This window comes from Anomalospiza imberbis, unplaced genomic scaffold (assembly GCF_031753505.1).
Source record: "Anomalospiza imberbis isolate Cuckoo-Finch-1a 21T00152 unplaced genomic scaffold, ASM3175350v1 scaffold_110, whole genome shotgun sequence".
NCBI lineage: Eukaryota > Metazoa > Chordata > Aves > Passeriformes > Viduidae > Anomalospiza > Anomalospiza imberbis.
The window spans coordinates 217,217-233,328 of NW_027099491.1; positions in this window are offsets into that span (position 1 = coordinate 217,217).

Below are 16,112 nucleotides of genomic sequence, written 5' to 3' on the forward strand. Positions count from 1 at the left end.
TTGACACCATATGGATTTTCCTGTTGGTTCGATCATCTTCCATCATGTCACAATGGTCTCCTTGGTCTGAAAAAGCTGCACCCTAGTCACAGTGGCCCCTTGGTTCCATGTGGTTCTCTTAGGCACCGCTGGAAACCTTCCTTTCTTCATGTCACAATGGCTCCTTGGCTCCATGAGGTCTTACCTCTGGGTTCAATCATCTTCCATCATGTCACAATGGACTCCTTGGTCTGAAAAAGCTCCCCTGTGTCACAATGGATTTTTAGCTCCATGTGTCCTTTCTCATGGGTTCAATCATCTTCCATCATGTCTCAAAGGCTTCCCCGGTTTATCACTGTGGCCCCTTGCTTCCTTGCAGTTCTGTATTCCACATTGGAATCCTTGCTTTTTTCATGTCACAGTTGCTCCTTGACTCCATGTTTCTTTACCTTTGGCCACAGTGGACTCCAGTGAGTTGAATCAACTTACATCATGTCACAATGGTCTCCTTAGACTGAAAAAGCAGCACAGTGCCCAGGTGGCCCAATGGTTCCATGCGGTTCTGTCGTATCAGATTGGAATCCTTGCTTTCTTCGTGTCACAATGGCTCCTTGACACCATATGGCCTTTCCTGTGAGTTTGACCATCTTCCATCATGTCACAATAACTCCTTGGTCTGAAAGAGCTCCACTGTGTCACAGTGGCCCCTTGGTTCCACGCGCCATGTGGTTCTGTTGTGTCACAATGGAGTCCTTCCATTCTTCGTGTCAAAAGGACTCCTTGGCTCCATGTGGCCTTACCAGTGAGTTCAATCATCTTCCATCATGTCACAATGGTCTCCTTGGTCTGAAAAAGCTCCACGTTGTCACAGTGGCTCCTAGGTTCTGTCTGGTTCTGTTAGGCCACAATGGAATCCTTGCTTTCTTCGTGTCACAATGCCTCCTTGGCGCCATGTCTCCTTACCTGTTGGGTCAATCATCTTCCATCATGTCATAATAGTCTCCTTGGTTTGTAAAAGCTCTACAGTGTCACCAGGGCTCCTCCTTGACTCCATGTGGCCTTATCTGTTGGTTTCAGCATCTTCCATCATGTCACAAAAACTCCTTGGTCTGAAAAAGCTCCACTGTGTAACTGTGGCCCATTGGTTCCATGCGTCATGTGGTTCTGTGGTGTCACAATGGAGTCCTTGCTTTCTTCATGTCACAATGTATCCTTGGCTCCATGTGGCCTTACCTCTGAGTTCAATCATCTTCCATCATGTCACAATAATCTCCTAGGTTTGAGAAAGCTACAGAGTGTCACCATGGCGCCATGATTCCATGTGGCCTTACCTGTTGGTTCAATCATCTTCCACCATGTCACAATGGTCTCCTTGGTCTGAAAAAGCTGCACCCTAGTCACAGTGGCCCCTTGGTTCCATGTGGTTCTCTTAGGCACCGCTGGAAACCTTCCTTTCTTCATGTCACAATGGCTCCTTGGCTCCATGAGGTCTTACCTCTGGGTTCAATCATCTTCCATCATGTCACAATGGACTCCTTGGTCTGAAAAAGCTCCCCTGTGTCACAATGGATTTTTAGCTCCATGTGTCCTTTCTCATGGGTTCAATCATCTTCCATCATGTCTCAAAGGCTTTCCCGGTTTATCACTGTGGCCCCTTGCTTCCTTGCAGTTCTGTATTCCACATTGGAATCCTTGCTTTTTTCATGTCACAGTTGCTCCTTGACTCCATGTTTCTTTACCTTTGGCCACAGTGGACTCCAGTGAGTTGAATCAACTTACATCATGTCACAATGGTCTCCTTAGACTGAAAAAGCAGCACAGTGCCCAGGTGGCCCAATGGTTCCATGCGGTTCTGTCGTATCAGATTGGAATCCTTGCTTTCTTCGTGTCACAATGGCTCCTTGACACCATATGGCCTTTCCTGTGAGTTTGACCATCTTCCATCATGTCACAATGGACTCCTTGGTCTGAAAGAGCTCCACTGTGTCACAATGGATTTTTAGCTCCATGTGTCCTTTCTCATGGGTTCAATCATCTTCCATCATGTCTCAAAGGCTTCCCCGGTTTATCACTGTGGCCCCTTGCTTCCTTGCAGTTCTGTATTCCACATTGGAATCCTTGCTTTTTTCATGTCACAGTTGCTCCTTGACTCCATGTTTCTTTACCTTTGGCCACAGTGGACTCCAGTGAGTTGAATCAACTTACATCATGTCACAATGGTCTCCTTAGACTGAAAAAGCAGCACAGTGCCCAGGTGGCCCAATGGTTCCATGCGGTTCTGTCGTATCAGATTGGAATCCTTGCTTTCTTCGTGTCACAATGGCTCCTTGACACCATATGGCCTTTCCTGTGAGTTTGACCATCTTCCATCATGTCACAATAACTCCTTGGTCTGAAAGAGCTCCACTGTGTCACAGTGGCCCCTTGGTTCCACGCGCCATGCGGTTCTGTTATGTCGCAATGGAGTCCTTGCGTTTTTCGTGTCAAAACGACTCCTTGACTGCATGTGGCCTTACCTGTGAGTTTGCTCATCTTCCATCATGTCACAATGGTCTCCTTGGCCTTAAAAAGCTCCACTGTGTCACAGTGACTCCTTGGTTCAATGTGGTTCTATTAGGCACCACTGGAATCCTTGCTTTCTTCATGTCACAATGCCTCCTTGTCTCCATGTGGCCTTACCTCTGAGTTCAATCATCTTCCATCATGTCATAACAGTCTCCTTGGATTGCAAAGCTCTACAGTGTCACCCTGGCTCCTCATTTTAATGTGGCCTTACCTGTGATTTCAATCATCTTCCATCATGTCACAAACGTCTCCTGAGTTTGAAAAAACTCCACTGTGTCACAGTGGCTCCTTGGTTCCATGTGGTTCAGTCAGGCCACAGTGGAATCCTTGCCTTCGTCATGTCACAATGCCTCCTTGGCTCCATGTGGCCTTAGCTGTTGGTTCAATCATCTTCCAGCATGTCATAATGGTCTCTTTGGATTGTAAAAGCTCTACAGTGTCACCACGGCTCCTCCGTTCCGTGTGGCCTTACCTGTTGGTTTAATCATCATCCATCATGTCACAATGGTCTCCTTGGACTGAAAAAGCTCCACTGTGTCACAGTGGCCCATTGGTTCCATGCGCCATGCGGCTCTGTATTGTCACAATGGAGTCCTTGCTTTCTTCATGTCAAAACGACTCCTTGGCTGCATGTGGCCTTACCTGTGAGTTCAATCATCTTCCATCATATCACAATGGACTCCTTGGTCTGAAAAAGGTCCTCTGGGTCGCAGTGGCTCCTTGGTTCCATGTGGTTCTGTTAGGCCGCAGTGGAATCCGGACTTTCCTCATGTTACAATGCCACCCGGGATCCATGCGGCCTTACCTCTGAATTCAGTCATCTTCCATCATTTCACAATAATCTCCTTGCTTTGAGAAAGCTCCAGAGTGCCACCATGGCTCCTTGATTCCATGTGGCCTTAGCTGTTGGTTCAATCACCTTCCACCATGTCACAATGGTCTCCTTGGTTTCAAAAAGCTCCTTTGTGTCACAGTGGCCCCTTGGTTCCATGCGGTTCTCTCATGTCACAATGGAAATCTTCTTTTCTTCGTATCACAATGTCTCCTGGGCTCCATGTGGCCTTACCTGTTGGTTTGATCATCTTCCATCTTGTCACAATGGTCTCCTTGGTCTGAAAAAGCTCCAATGTGTCACAGTGGCCCCTGGGTTCCATGCGCCATGTGGTTCTGTCGTGTCACAATGGAGTCCCTGACTTCTTCGTGTCAAATCGAGTCCTTGGCTTTATGTGGCCTTACCTGTTGGTTTAATCATCTTCCATCATGTCACAACGGTCTCCTTGGTCTGGATAACCTCCACTGTTTCACAGTGGCTCCTTGGTTCCATGTGATTCTGTTTGGCCACAATGGAATCCTTGCTTTCTTCATGTCACAATGCCTCCTTGGCTCCATTTGGCCTTACCTCTGAATTCAATCATCTTCCTTCATGTCAGGATAATCTCATTGATCTGAAAAAGCTCCAGAGTTTCACAGTGGCTCTTTCATTCCATGTGGCCTTACCTGTTGGTTCAATCATCTACCACCATGTCACAATGGTCTCATTAGTGTGGAAATGCAACACAGTGCACAGTTGGCCCAAATCTTCCTTGCGGTTCTATAGTATCACATTGGCATCCTTGCTTTCTTAGTGTCGCAATGCCTCCTTGACACCATATGGATTTTCCTGTTGGTTCGATCATCTTCCATCATGTCACAATGGTCTCCTTGGTCTGAAAAAGCTGCACCCTAGTCACAGTGGCCCCTTGGTTCCATGTGGTTCTCTTAGGCACCGCTGGAAACCTTCCTTTCTTCATGTCACAATGGCTCCTTGGCTCCATGAGGTCTTACCTCTGGGTTCAATCATCTTCCATCATGTCACAATGGACTCCTTGGTCTGAAAAAGCTCCCCTGTGTCACAAGGGATTTTTAGCTCCATGTGTCCTTTCTCATGGGTTCAATCATCTTCCATCATGTCTCAAAGGCTTCCCCGGTTTATCACTGTGGCCCCTTGCTTCCTTGCAGTTCTGTATTCCACATTGGAATCCTTGCTTTTTTCATGTCACAGTTGCTCCTTGACTCCATGTTTCTTTACCTTTGGCCACAGTGGACTCCAGTGAGTTGAATCAACTTACATCATGTCACAATGGTCTCCTTAGACTGAAAAAGCAGCACAGTGCCCAGGTGGCCCAATGGTTCCATGCGGTTCTGTCGTATCAGATTGGAATCCTTGCTTTCTTCGTGTCACAATGGCTCCTTGACACCATATGGCCTTTCCTGTGAGTTTGACCATCTTCCATCATGTCACAATAACTCCTTGGTCTGAAAGAGCTCCACTGTGTCACAGTGGCCCCTTGGTTCCACGCGCCATGTGGTTCTGTTGTGTCACAATGGAGTCCTTCCATTCTTCGTGTCAAAAGGACTCCTTGGCTCCATGTGGCCTTACCAGTGAGTTCAATCATCTTCCATCATGTCACAATGGTCTCCTTGGTCTGAAAAAGCTCCACGTTGTCACAGTGGCTCCTAGGTTCTGTCTGGTTCTGTTAGGCCACAATGGAATCCTTGCTTTCTTCGTGTCACAATGCCTCCTTGGCGCCATGTCTCCTTACCTGTTGGGTCAATCATCTTCCATCATGTCATAATAGTCTCCTTGGTTTGTAAAAGCTCTACAGTGTCACCAGGGCTCCTCCTTGACTCCATGTGGCCTTATCTGTTGGTTTAATCATCTTCCATCATGTCACAAAAACTCCTTGGTCTGAAAAAGCTCCACTGTGTAACTGTGGCCCATTGGTTCCATGCGTCATGCGGTTCTGTGGTGTCACAATGGAGTCCTTGCTTTCTTCATGTCACAATGTATCCTTGGTTCCATTTGGCCTTACCTCTGAGTTCAATCATCTTCCATCATGTCACAAAAATCTCCTTGGTTTGAGAAAGCTACAGAGTGTCACCATGGCGCCATGATTCCATGTGGCCTTACCTGTTGGTTCAATCATCTTCCACCATGTCACAATGATCTCCTTGTTTCCAAAAGCTCCATTGTGTCACAGTGGCCCCTTGGTTCCATGCGGTTGTGTCATGTCGCAATGTTAACCGTGCTTTCTTCATGTCACAATGGCCCTTGGCTCCATGTGGCCTTACCTGTTGGTTTCAGCATCTTCCATCATGTCACAATGACTCCTTGGTCTCAAAAATCTCCACAGTGAAACTGTGGCCCCTTGGTTCCATGCGCCATGCGAATCTGTCGTGTCACAATGGAATCCTTGCTTTCTTTGCGTGAAAATGGCTGCTTGGCTTCAAGTGGCCTTACCTGTGTGTTCAATCACTTCCATCATGTCACAATCATCTCCTGAGTTTGAAAAAAACCCACTGTGTCACAGTGGCTCCTTGGTTTCAAGAGGTTCACTTAGGCCGCAATGGAATCCTTGCTTTCGTCATGTCACAATGCCTCCTTGGCTACATGAGGCCTTTACATCTGCGTTCAACTATCTTCCATCCCGCCACCATAGTCTCCTTGGCTTGAAAAAGCTCTACAGTGTCAACACGGCTTCTTCATTCCATGGGGCCTTACCTATTGGTTTAATCATCTTCCATCATGTCACAATGACTCCTTGGTCCGAAAAACGTCCACTGTGTCACAGTGGCCCCTTGGTTCCACGCGCCATGCGGTTCTGTTATGTCGCAATGGAGTCCTTGCGTTTTTAGTGTCAAAACGACTCCTTGACTGCATGTGGCCTTACCTGTGAGTTTGCTCATCTTCCATCATGTCACAATGGTCTCCTTGGCCTTAAAAAGCTCCACTGTGTCACAGTGACTCCTTGGTTCAATGTGGTTCTATTAGGCACCACTGGAATCCTTGCTTTCTTCATGTCACAATGCCTCCTTGTCTCCATGTGGCCTTACCTCTGAGTTCAATCATCTTCCATCATGTCATAACAGTCTCCTTGGATTGCAAAGCTCTACAGTGTCACCCTGGCTCCTCATTTTAATGTGGCCTTACCTGTGAGTTCAATCATCTTCCATCATGTCACAATCGTCTCCTGAGTTTGAACAAACTCCACTGTGTCACAGTGGCTCCTTGGTTCCATGTGGTTCAGTCAGGCCACAGTGGAATCCTTGCCTTCGTCATGTCACAATGCCTCCTTGGCTCCATGTGGCCTTAGCTGTTGGTTCAATCATCTTCCAGCATGTCATAATGGTCTCTTTGGATTGTAAAAGCTCTACAGTGTCACCACGGCTCCTCCGTTCCGTGTGGCCTTACCTGTTGGTTTAATCATCATCCATCATGTCACAATGGTCTCCTTGGACTGAAAAAGCTCCACTGTGTCACAGTGGCCCATTGGTTCCATGCGCCATGCGGCTCTGTATTGTCACAATGGAATCCTTGCTTTCTTCATGTCAAAACGACTCCTTGGCTGCATGTGGCCTTACCTGTGAGTTCAATCATCTTCCATCATATCACAATGGACTCCTTGGTCTGAAAAAGGTCCTCTGGGTCGCAGTGGCTCCTTGGTTCCATGTGGTTCTGTTAGGCCGCAGTGGAATCCGGACTTTCCTCATGTTACAATGCCACCCGGGATCCATGCGGCCTTACCTCTGAATTCAGTCATCTTCCATCATTTCACAATAATCTCCTTGCTTTGAGAAAGCTCCAGAGTGCCACCATGGCTCCTTGATTCCATGTGGCCTTAGCTGTTGGTTCAATCACCTTCCACCATGTCACAATGGTCTCCTTGGTTTCAAAAAGCTCCTTTGTGTCACAGTGGCCCCTTGGTTCCATGCGGTTCTCTCATGTCACAATGGAAATCTTCTTTTCTTCGTATCACAATGTCTCCTGGGCTCCATGTGGCCTTACCTGTTGGTTTGATCATCTTCCATCATGTCACAATGGTCTCCTTGGTCTGAAAAAGCTCCAATGTGTCACAGTGGCCCCTGGGTTCCATGCGCCATGTGGTTCTGTCATGTCACAATGGAGTCCCTGACTTCTTCGTGTCAAATCGAGTCCTTGGCTTTATGTGGCCTTACCTGTTGGTTTAATCATCTTCCATCATGTCACAACGGTCTCCTTGGTCTGGATAACCTCCACTGTTTCACAGTGGCTCCTTGGTTCCATGTGATTCTGTTTGGCCACAATGGAATCCTTGCTTTCTTCATGTCACAATGCCTCCTTGGCTCCATTTGGCCTTACCTCTGAATTCAATCATCTTCCTTCATGTCAGGATAATCTCATTGATCTGAAAAAGCTCCAGAGTTTCACAGTGGCTCTTTCATTCCATGTGGCCTTACCTGTTGGTTCAATCATCTACCACCATGTCACAATGGTCTCATTAGTGTGGAAATGCAACACAGTGCACAGTTGGCCCAAATCTTCCTTGCGGTTCTATAGTATCACATTGGCATCCTTGCTTTCTTAGTGTCGCAATGCCTCCTTGACACCATATGGATTTTCCTGTTGGTTCGATCATCTTCCATCATGTCACAATGGTCTCCTTGGTCTGAAAAAGCTGCACCCTAGTCACAGTGGCCCCTTGGTTCCATGTGGTTCTCTTAGGCACCGCTGGAAACCTTCCTTTCTTCATGTCACAATGGCTCCTTGGCTCCATGAGGTCTTACCTCTGGGTTCAATCATCTTCCATCATGTCACAATGGTCTCCTTGGTCTGAAAAAGCTCCCCTATGTCAAAATGGATTTTTAGCTCCATGTGTCCTTTCTCATGGGTTCAATCATCTTCCATCATGTCTCAAAGGCTTCCCCGGTTTATCACTGTGGCCCCTTGCTTCCTTGCAGTTCTGTATTCCACATTGGAATCCTTGCTTTTTTCATGTCACAGTTGCTCCTTGACTCCATGTTTCTTTACCTTTGGCCACAGTGGACTCCAGTGAGTTGAATCAACTTACATCATGTCACAATGGTCTCCTTAGACTGAAAAAGCAGCACAGTGCCCAGGTGGCCCAATGGTTCCATGCGGTTCTGTCGTATCAGATTGGAATCCTTGCTTTCTTCGTGTCACAATGGCTCCTTGACACCATATGGCCTTTCCTGTGAGTTTGACCATCTTCCATCATGTCACAATGGACTCCTTGGTCTGAAAGAGCTCCACTGTGTCACAATGGATTTTTAGCTCCATGTGTCCTTTCTCATGGGTTCAATCATCTTCCATCATGTCTCAAAGGCTTCCCCGGTTTATCACTGTGGCCCCTTGCTTCCTTGCAGTTCTGTATTCCACATTGGAATCCTTGCTTTTTTCATGTCACAGTTGCTCCTTGACTCCATGTTTCTTTACCTTTGGCCACAGTGGACTCCAGTGAGTTGAATCAACTTACATCATGTCACAATCGTCTCCTGAGTTTGAAAAAACCCCACTGTGTCACAGTGGCTCCTTGGTTCCATGTGGTTCAGTCAGGCCACAGTGGAATCCTTGCCTTCGTCATGTCACAATGCCTCCTTGGCTCCATGTGGCCTTAGCTGTTGGTTCAATCATCTTCCAGCATGTCATAATGGTCTCTTTGGATTGTAAAAGCTCTACAGTGTCACCACGGCTCCTCCGTTCCGTGTGGCCTTACCTGTTGGTTTAATCATCATCCATCATGTCACAATGGTCTCCTTGGACTGAAAAAGCTCCACTGTGTCACAGTGGCCCATTGGTTCCATGCGCCATGCGGCTCTGTATTGTCACAATGGAGTCCTTGCTTTCTTCATGTCAAAACGACTCCTTGGCTGCATGTGGCCTTACCTGTGAGTTCAATCATCTTCCATCATATCACAATGGACTCCTTGGTCTGAAAAAGGTCCTCTGGGTCGCAGTGGCTCCTTGGTTCCATGTGGTTCTGTTAGGCCGCAGTGGAATCCGGACTTTCCTCATGTTACAATGCCACCCGGGATCCATGCGGCCTTACCTCTGAATTCAGTCATCTTCCATCATTTCACAATAATCTCCTTGCTTTGAGAAAGCTCCAGAGTGCCACCATGGCTCCTTGATTCCATGTGGCCTTAGCTGTTGGTTCAATCACCTTCCACCATGTCACAATGGTCTCCTTGGTTTCAAAAAGCTCCTTTGTGTCACAGTGGCCCCTTGGTTCCATGCGGTTCTCTCATGTCACAATGGAAATCTTCTTTTCTTCGTATCACAATGTCTCCTGGGCTCCATGTGGCCTTACCTGTTGGTTTGATCATCTTCCATCATGTCACAATGGTCTCCTTGGTCTGAAAAAGCTCCAATGTGTCACAGTGGCCCCTGGGTTCCATGCGCCATTGTCCTGGTTTAGGACAAATTAGGGGAAAATCTCCGAAGGAGCCCCTTAAAGGAAACAAACCCCCACAACTCCTCCCCCCTCCCCACTACCGGGTTCGGGAGGAATTTCCTCGGAGGATAAGTGGAAAAAACTTGTTTATTAAGCAAGAACAAAAAAACACTCCCCAACACAAGAAAAAACAGCCCGAGATGACAACAAACGTTTTCACCAGTCCGAGAGAGACCGAACGGCTTGGGCAGTCTCAGTGCTGAGGAGGGTGCTGAGCTTCTCTGTAGTGCAGACTCCGGAGGAGTTCCTTGACGTTCCCGAATCAAGGTCCGAAGCAGGTCCGATGTCTTCAGGGAAGGGGAGGAAGGAAGGGAAAAACAAAAATAGAAAAATGGCAAAATAAGGCAAGCAAAGAAAAAAAACAAAAAAGAAAAAAAGCAAGCGAGCAGAGCAAGCGAAGCAGGCCTAAAGCTAGCAGCAGCAAGCCATAGCAAGCAGCCGGGGGAGGGACACGGCTATAGACAAAACAAACTGAGAGCACGGGAACAGGAATACACGATTGGGATACAAAGCATGAAAATGTCCTGTCACCCCAGGACATTCCACCCCTTATCCCATATCGTGAACATGTTAATGAACACAATGTAAAACCTTTCATCTCACGTGCTCAAACCTTCCACACTTAACACATTTCCTTCCATCTTACTTGCTCAGACCTTTGACACTTTCACGTTTCCTTCTGTCTCATGTCTGTATGATGTAACGTACAGACAATGGTGGTAACATTCAGCAAATAATGATATCATCCCACAATCAGATCTCCCTGAGGTACACAACGGGTTGTCCCATCTTTCTGCATTATCCACCAGGTATAACCTGGTCCTTGGGCAAAGACAATCCCACGAATGGGTTTGCCTGTACTCGAAGCAGGATTAATCCATACCGTCTTCCCCAACAAACCTCTGATATGGGCCACTGGGACTTTATCTCCATCGACTATATTAAGGGGCTCAGACTGGGCAGGACCTGCTCGGTTGGTGGAACCCCGAGTGTTAACTAACCAGGTGGCCCTTGCTAAATACTGCTCCCAGTTCTTGAAAGACCCCCCACCCAATGCTTTCAAAGTGGTTTTTAACAATCCATTGTATCTCTCCACTTTACCTGCAGCTGGTGCATGATAGGGGATGTGGTACACCCACTCAATGCCATGTTCCCTAGCCCAGGTGTTAATAAGATTATTTTTAAAATGAGTCCCATTGTCTGACTCAATCCTTTCAGGAGTACCATGCCTCCAAAGGACCTGCTTTTCAAGGCCCAGAATGGTGTTGCGGGCTGTAGCATGAGACACGGGGTAGGTTTCCAACCATCCCGTAGTGGCTTCTACCATGGTTAGTACGTGGCGCTTGCCTTGGCGGGTTTGAGGCAGTGTGATGTAATCAATTTGCCAAGCCTCCCCATACTTGTACTTGGACCACCGCCCCCCATACCAGAGGGGCTTCACCCGCTTAGCCTGCTTAATGGCGGCACACGTCTCACAGTCATGGATAACCTGAGAAATGCTGTCCATGGTTAGATCCACCCCTCGGTCTCGTGCCCACTTATAGGTGGCATCTCTACCCTGGTGGCCTGAGGCATCATGGGCCCATCGTGCTAGGAACAGCTCTCCTTTGTGCTCCCAGTCAAGATCTATCTTCAACTCCCCTATCTTTGCGGCCTGATCTACCTGCTGATTGTTTTGCTGCTCCTCATTAGCCCTGCTTCTGGGGACATGGGCATCTACATGGCGAACCTTCACAGGTAGTTTCTCTAGCCGGGTAGCGATGTCTTTCCATTCTTCAGCAGCCCAAATTGGTTTTCCTCTGCGCTGCCAGTTCGCCTCCTTCCATCTCTTCAGCCATCCCCACAGAGCATTGGCTACCATCCAGGAATCAGTATAAAGGTAAAGTTTTGGCCACTTCTCTGCTTCAGCAATGTTCAGGGCCAATTGAACAGCTTTGAGTTCCGCAAGTTGACTCGATCCACCTTCTCCTTCGATAGCTTGTGCAACCTGTCGTGTGGGGCTCCATACGGCTGCTTTCCACTTCCGGTTCATTCCTACGAGGCGACAGGAACCATCAGTAAAAAGAGCGTAATGTATGTCTTCTGCCGGCAGTTGGTTATATGGTGGAGCTTCTTCGGCACGGGTCACTTGCTCTTCTCCCTCTTCACCAGTGAGCCTGAAGTTTTCACCCTCAGGCCAATTTGTAATTACCTCCAAAATCCCAGGACGATTTAGTTTCCCAATTTGGGCACGCTGTGTGATGAGGGCAATCCACTTGCTCCATGTAGCACTGGTGGCATGGTGGGTGGAGGGAACCTTTCCTCTAAACATCCACCCCAGCACGGGTAGTCGAGGTGCCAGGAAGAGTTGTACTTCAGTACCAATCACCTCTGAAGCAGCTTGGACTCCTTCATAAGCAGCCAAGATTTCCTTCTCCGTTGGGGTGTAGTTACTTTCAGACCCTCTGTAGCTCCGACTCCAGAATCCCAGTGGTCGGCCTCGGGTCTCCTCAGGCACCTTCTGCCAAAGGCTCCAGGACAGGCCATGGTTCCCGGCTGCAGAATAGAGCATGTTCTTCACATCTGGTCCCGTCCTGACTGGGCCAAGGGCTACTGCATGGGCAATTTCCTGCTTGATCTGGGCAAAAGCTTGTTGCTGCTCAGGGCCCCAATGGAAATCGTTCTTCTTACGAGTAATCAAGTAAAGAGGGCTCACAATCTGACTATATTCAGGAATATGCATCCTCCAGAAACCTATAGCACCTAAGAAAGCTTGCGTTTCCCTCTTATTGGTTGGTGGGGACATAGCTGTGATTTTGTTGATGACATCGGTAGGAATCTGGCGCCGCCCATCTTGCCACTTCACCCCCAGGAACTGGATCTCCCGAGCTGGTCCCTTAACTTTACTTTTCTTAATGGCAAAGCCGGCTTCCAGGAGAATTTGGATGATTTTCTCTCCTTTCTCAAACACTTCTGCTGCTGTGTTTCCCCACACAATGATATCATCAATGTACTGCAAATGTTCTGGAGCCTCACCCTTTTCTAGTGTAGTCTGGATCAGTCCATGACAGATGGTGGGACTGTGCTTCCACCCCTGGGGCAGTCGGTTCCAGGTGTACTGCACGCCCCTCCAGGTGAAAGCAAACTGAGGCCTGCATTCTGTAGCCAGGGGGATGGAGAAAAATGCATTGGCAATATCAATTGTGGCGTACCACTTTGCTGCCTTGGACTCCAGCTCGTACTGGAGTTCCAGCATGTCCGGCACAGCAGCGCTCAGTGGTGGTGTCACTTCATTCAATGCACGGTAATCCACGGTCAATCTCCATTCTCCTTCAGATTTACGTACAGGCCAAATGGGACTGTTGAAGGGTGAGTGGGTTTTACTAACCACCCCTTGGCTCTCTAACTCTCGAATCATCTTGTGAATGGGGATCACAGCATCTCGATTTGTTCGATACTGCCGGCGATGCACTGTCGAGGTGGCAACAGGTACTTGTTGCTCTTCTACCTTCAGGAGTCCTACTGCAGATGGGTTCTCTGACAATCCAGGCAAGGTGTTCAATTTCTTAATGCCCTCTGCCTCCACAGCAGCTATTCCAAAAGCCCACCTGAGTCCCTTAGGGTCTTTGTAGTAGCCACTCCTGAGATAGTCTATGCCCAGAATACACGGAGCCTCGGGGCCAGTCACAATTGGATGTTTGTGCCACTCCTTCCCGGTCAGGCTTACTTCAGCTTCCATCAGAGTCAATTCTTGTGATCCCCCCGTCACCCCGGCAATGGAAATACGTTCTGTTCCCACATGTCCTGAAGGCATTAAGGTACACTGCGAACCAGTATCAACCAAAGCTCTGTATTTCTGTGGCTCTGATGTGCCAGGCCATAGAACCCACACTGTCCAAAAGATTCGATTTTCCCTAACCTCTACCTGGCTAGAGGCAGGGCCCCTCTAAGCCTGGTTATCCTTCTTTCCAGAGACATATGTCTTGGAGGTTCCTTCCAGGGGATCCGACAAATCATCGTCATCATTATGCCTGACAATTCGACTACGGGCAACTGGAGCTGCTTCCCTTTTCTTACCTTCCTTCAATTCACGCACCCGTTGTGCCAGAGCAGCAGTAGACTTCCCATCCCATCTCCTCATGTTTTCTCCAGACTCACGTAAGAAGAACCACAACTCAGCTCGTGGGGTGTACCTTCTCTCCCCAACAATGGAACGTTTGCGTTGGATACCAGGGCGTCTAATTTGTACAGCTGAGATTTGGAGGAGGTCCTCCTTAATCTCTTCCCTGAGTTTCTTACGACTTTCCTCTATTTTGTCTTCTAATTTCTGCAGTCGTGTTTCCACAGCTGCAATTCTGGCATGAGTCGGGCCATGTACAGCATCCGCATATGCTCGAAGCTTCTTCGCCATATCGAGTACAGTCTCATATACCTCATCCCGCTTCATTATTGCTAGAGCAGAAGCGTATTCAGGTGGCCCAAGTCGCACAAGTTTCCTCCACATTACAGGTGTACACGGTACGAAGTCTGGATTCCTAGTTGTTATGTCATCTGAAAAAATGACCTCTACCACTGCCATCTCCCTCAGGCGTTGGATCCCCTGTTCTATGGTCTTCCACCGTGTCTGCTGAATATAGAGGTCATCTGCACATAGGTATCTTTGTGCTACGCTGTCCAGGACCCGTTCCCAGAGGCTGTGAGGGCTAGCCCCTCTCATCATGCCTTGGTCGATCACAGGATCGTGTGACAGGGATCCCAAATGCCTCGCTTCAGTGCCATCCAGAATAGTAGCCTCCCCTGCTGCATCCCAAAGGCGGACTAGCCAACTAATTATAGATTCATCGGGCTGTCGCCTATAATCCTTCCTTAAGCCTCGAAGGTCCTTCAGGGAGAAGGAATCAATATTGGCTCCGGAATCTGTGCCATTTGGTGTGGTTTCTGATTTTGGTGATGGTCCTTCTCTTGGATCATCATCATCATCCTCCACCCTTCGGTCAGTCTTGCTTTTGCACTTTCCACCTCTTGTATTAGCAGCAACAGCCATTGGTTGAGGCTTACTCTCTGGTTTAACTACTGGCCTGGAGCCTGGGATGTTGGCTGCAGCCTGAGTGACTGGGATAGTAACTAACTTATCTCCCTGTTCCCTTTCCTCTGTCTGCTGCCCTACAGTGTCTAGCAGGGTGCGATAAGCATGTGCCAGGGCCCAGCTCACTGCAATGATCTTTTCCTCCTTAGTGTTACCATGGCACCTCTCTTTCAGGTACTTTACCACCTCAGCTGGATTCTGAATTTGTTCAGATGGAAAGTCCCAGACTATAGGATCAGAAAACTCCTTTAAAATTTGGCCCATATCCTCCCATTTCCCACACCACTCAGGACTCCTCACCCTTGGTTTTACTCCTAAATCAGGAGTCTCACCAGCCCCTCTAGAAATTTCAGCCTTCATCTTATATAAACTGCAGACAGTATAAAGAAAGCTTACTAAATTAAATGCCAGAAAGATGGTGTCCTTGGCAGTCAGGGAGAACCAAACATTTTCTAATAGAGATGTAAATAATTCAGAGGAGAAGAAGGAAAGCAAAGGCTGAAAAGCCTCCTCCCCTGCTTCTCCCCTAACAAACTGAGTACACAGCCACAACCACGAACCATACATTCCTGGAACCGATAACAACATTTTTATAAACCTCTTGCAAATCATCACAACCAAGCCCAACCCGATAAATATTCTGGTTAGTGCCCCTCTGCTACAAAAGCTACGCATTAGGGACAATACCGGAGCTATTTCTGGATAAGAAAATAAACCTAGGGACCACAAAGGTATTAAAACTTCAAAAAACCCTAATGACCAGAAATAGAGGCAGGCTTTCAATCCAAATGACATTATAACTTCAAAAACAGACATACCAATGTACCCACAAAACAATTGAGACCAAAATATTATTTAGAATGAAGTTTTTTCCACTTTGTCTGGTCGATTTCCCCGTACGGGCCACCAAAGAATATATTGTCCTGGTTTAGGACAAATTAGGGGAAAATCTCCGAAGGAGCCCCTTAAAGGAAACAAACCCCCACAACTCCTCCCCCCTCCCCACTACCGGGTTCGGGAGGAATTTCCTCGGAGGATAAGTGGAAAAAACTTGTTTATTAAGCAAGAACAAAAAAACACTCCCCAACACAAGAAAAAACAGCCCGAGATGACAACAAACGTTTTCACCAGTCCGAGAGAGACCGAACGGCTTGGGCAGTCTCAGTGCTGAGGAGGGTGCTGAGCTTCTCTGTAGTGCAGACTCCGGAGGAGTTCCTTGACGTTCCCGAATC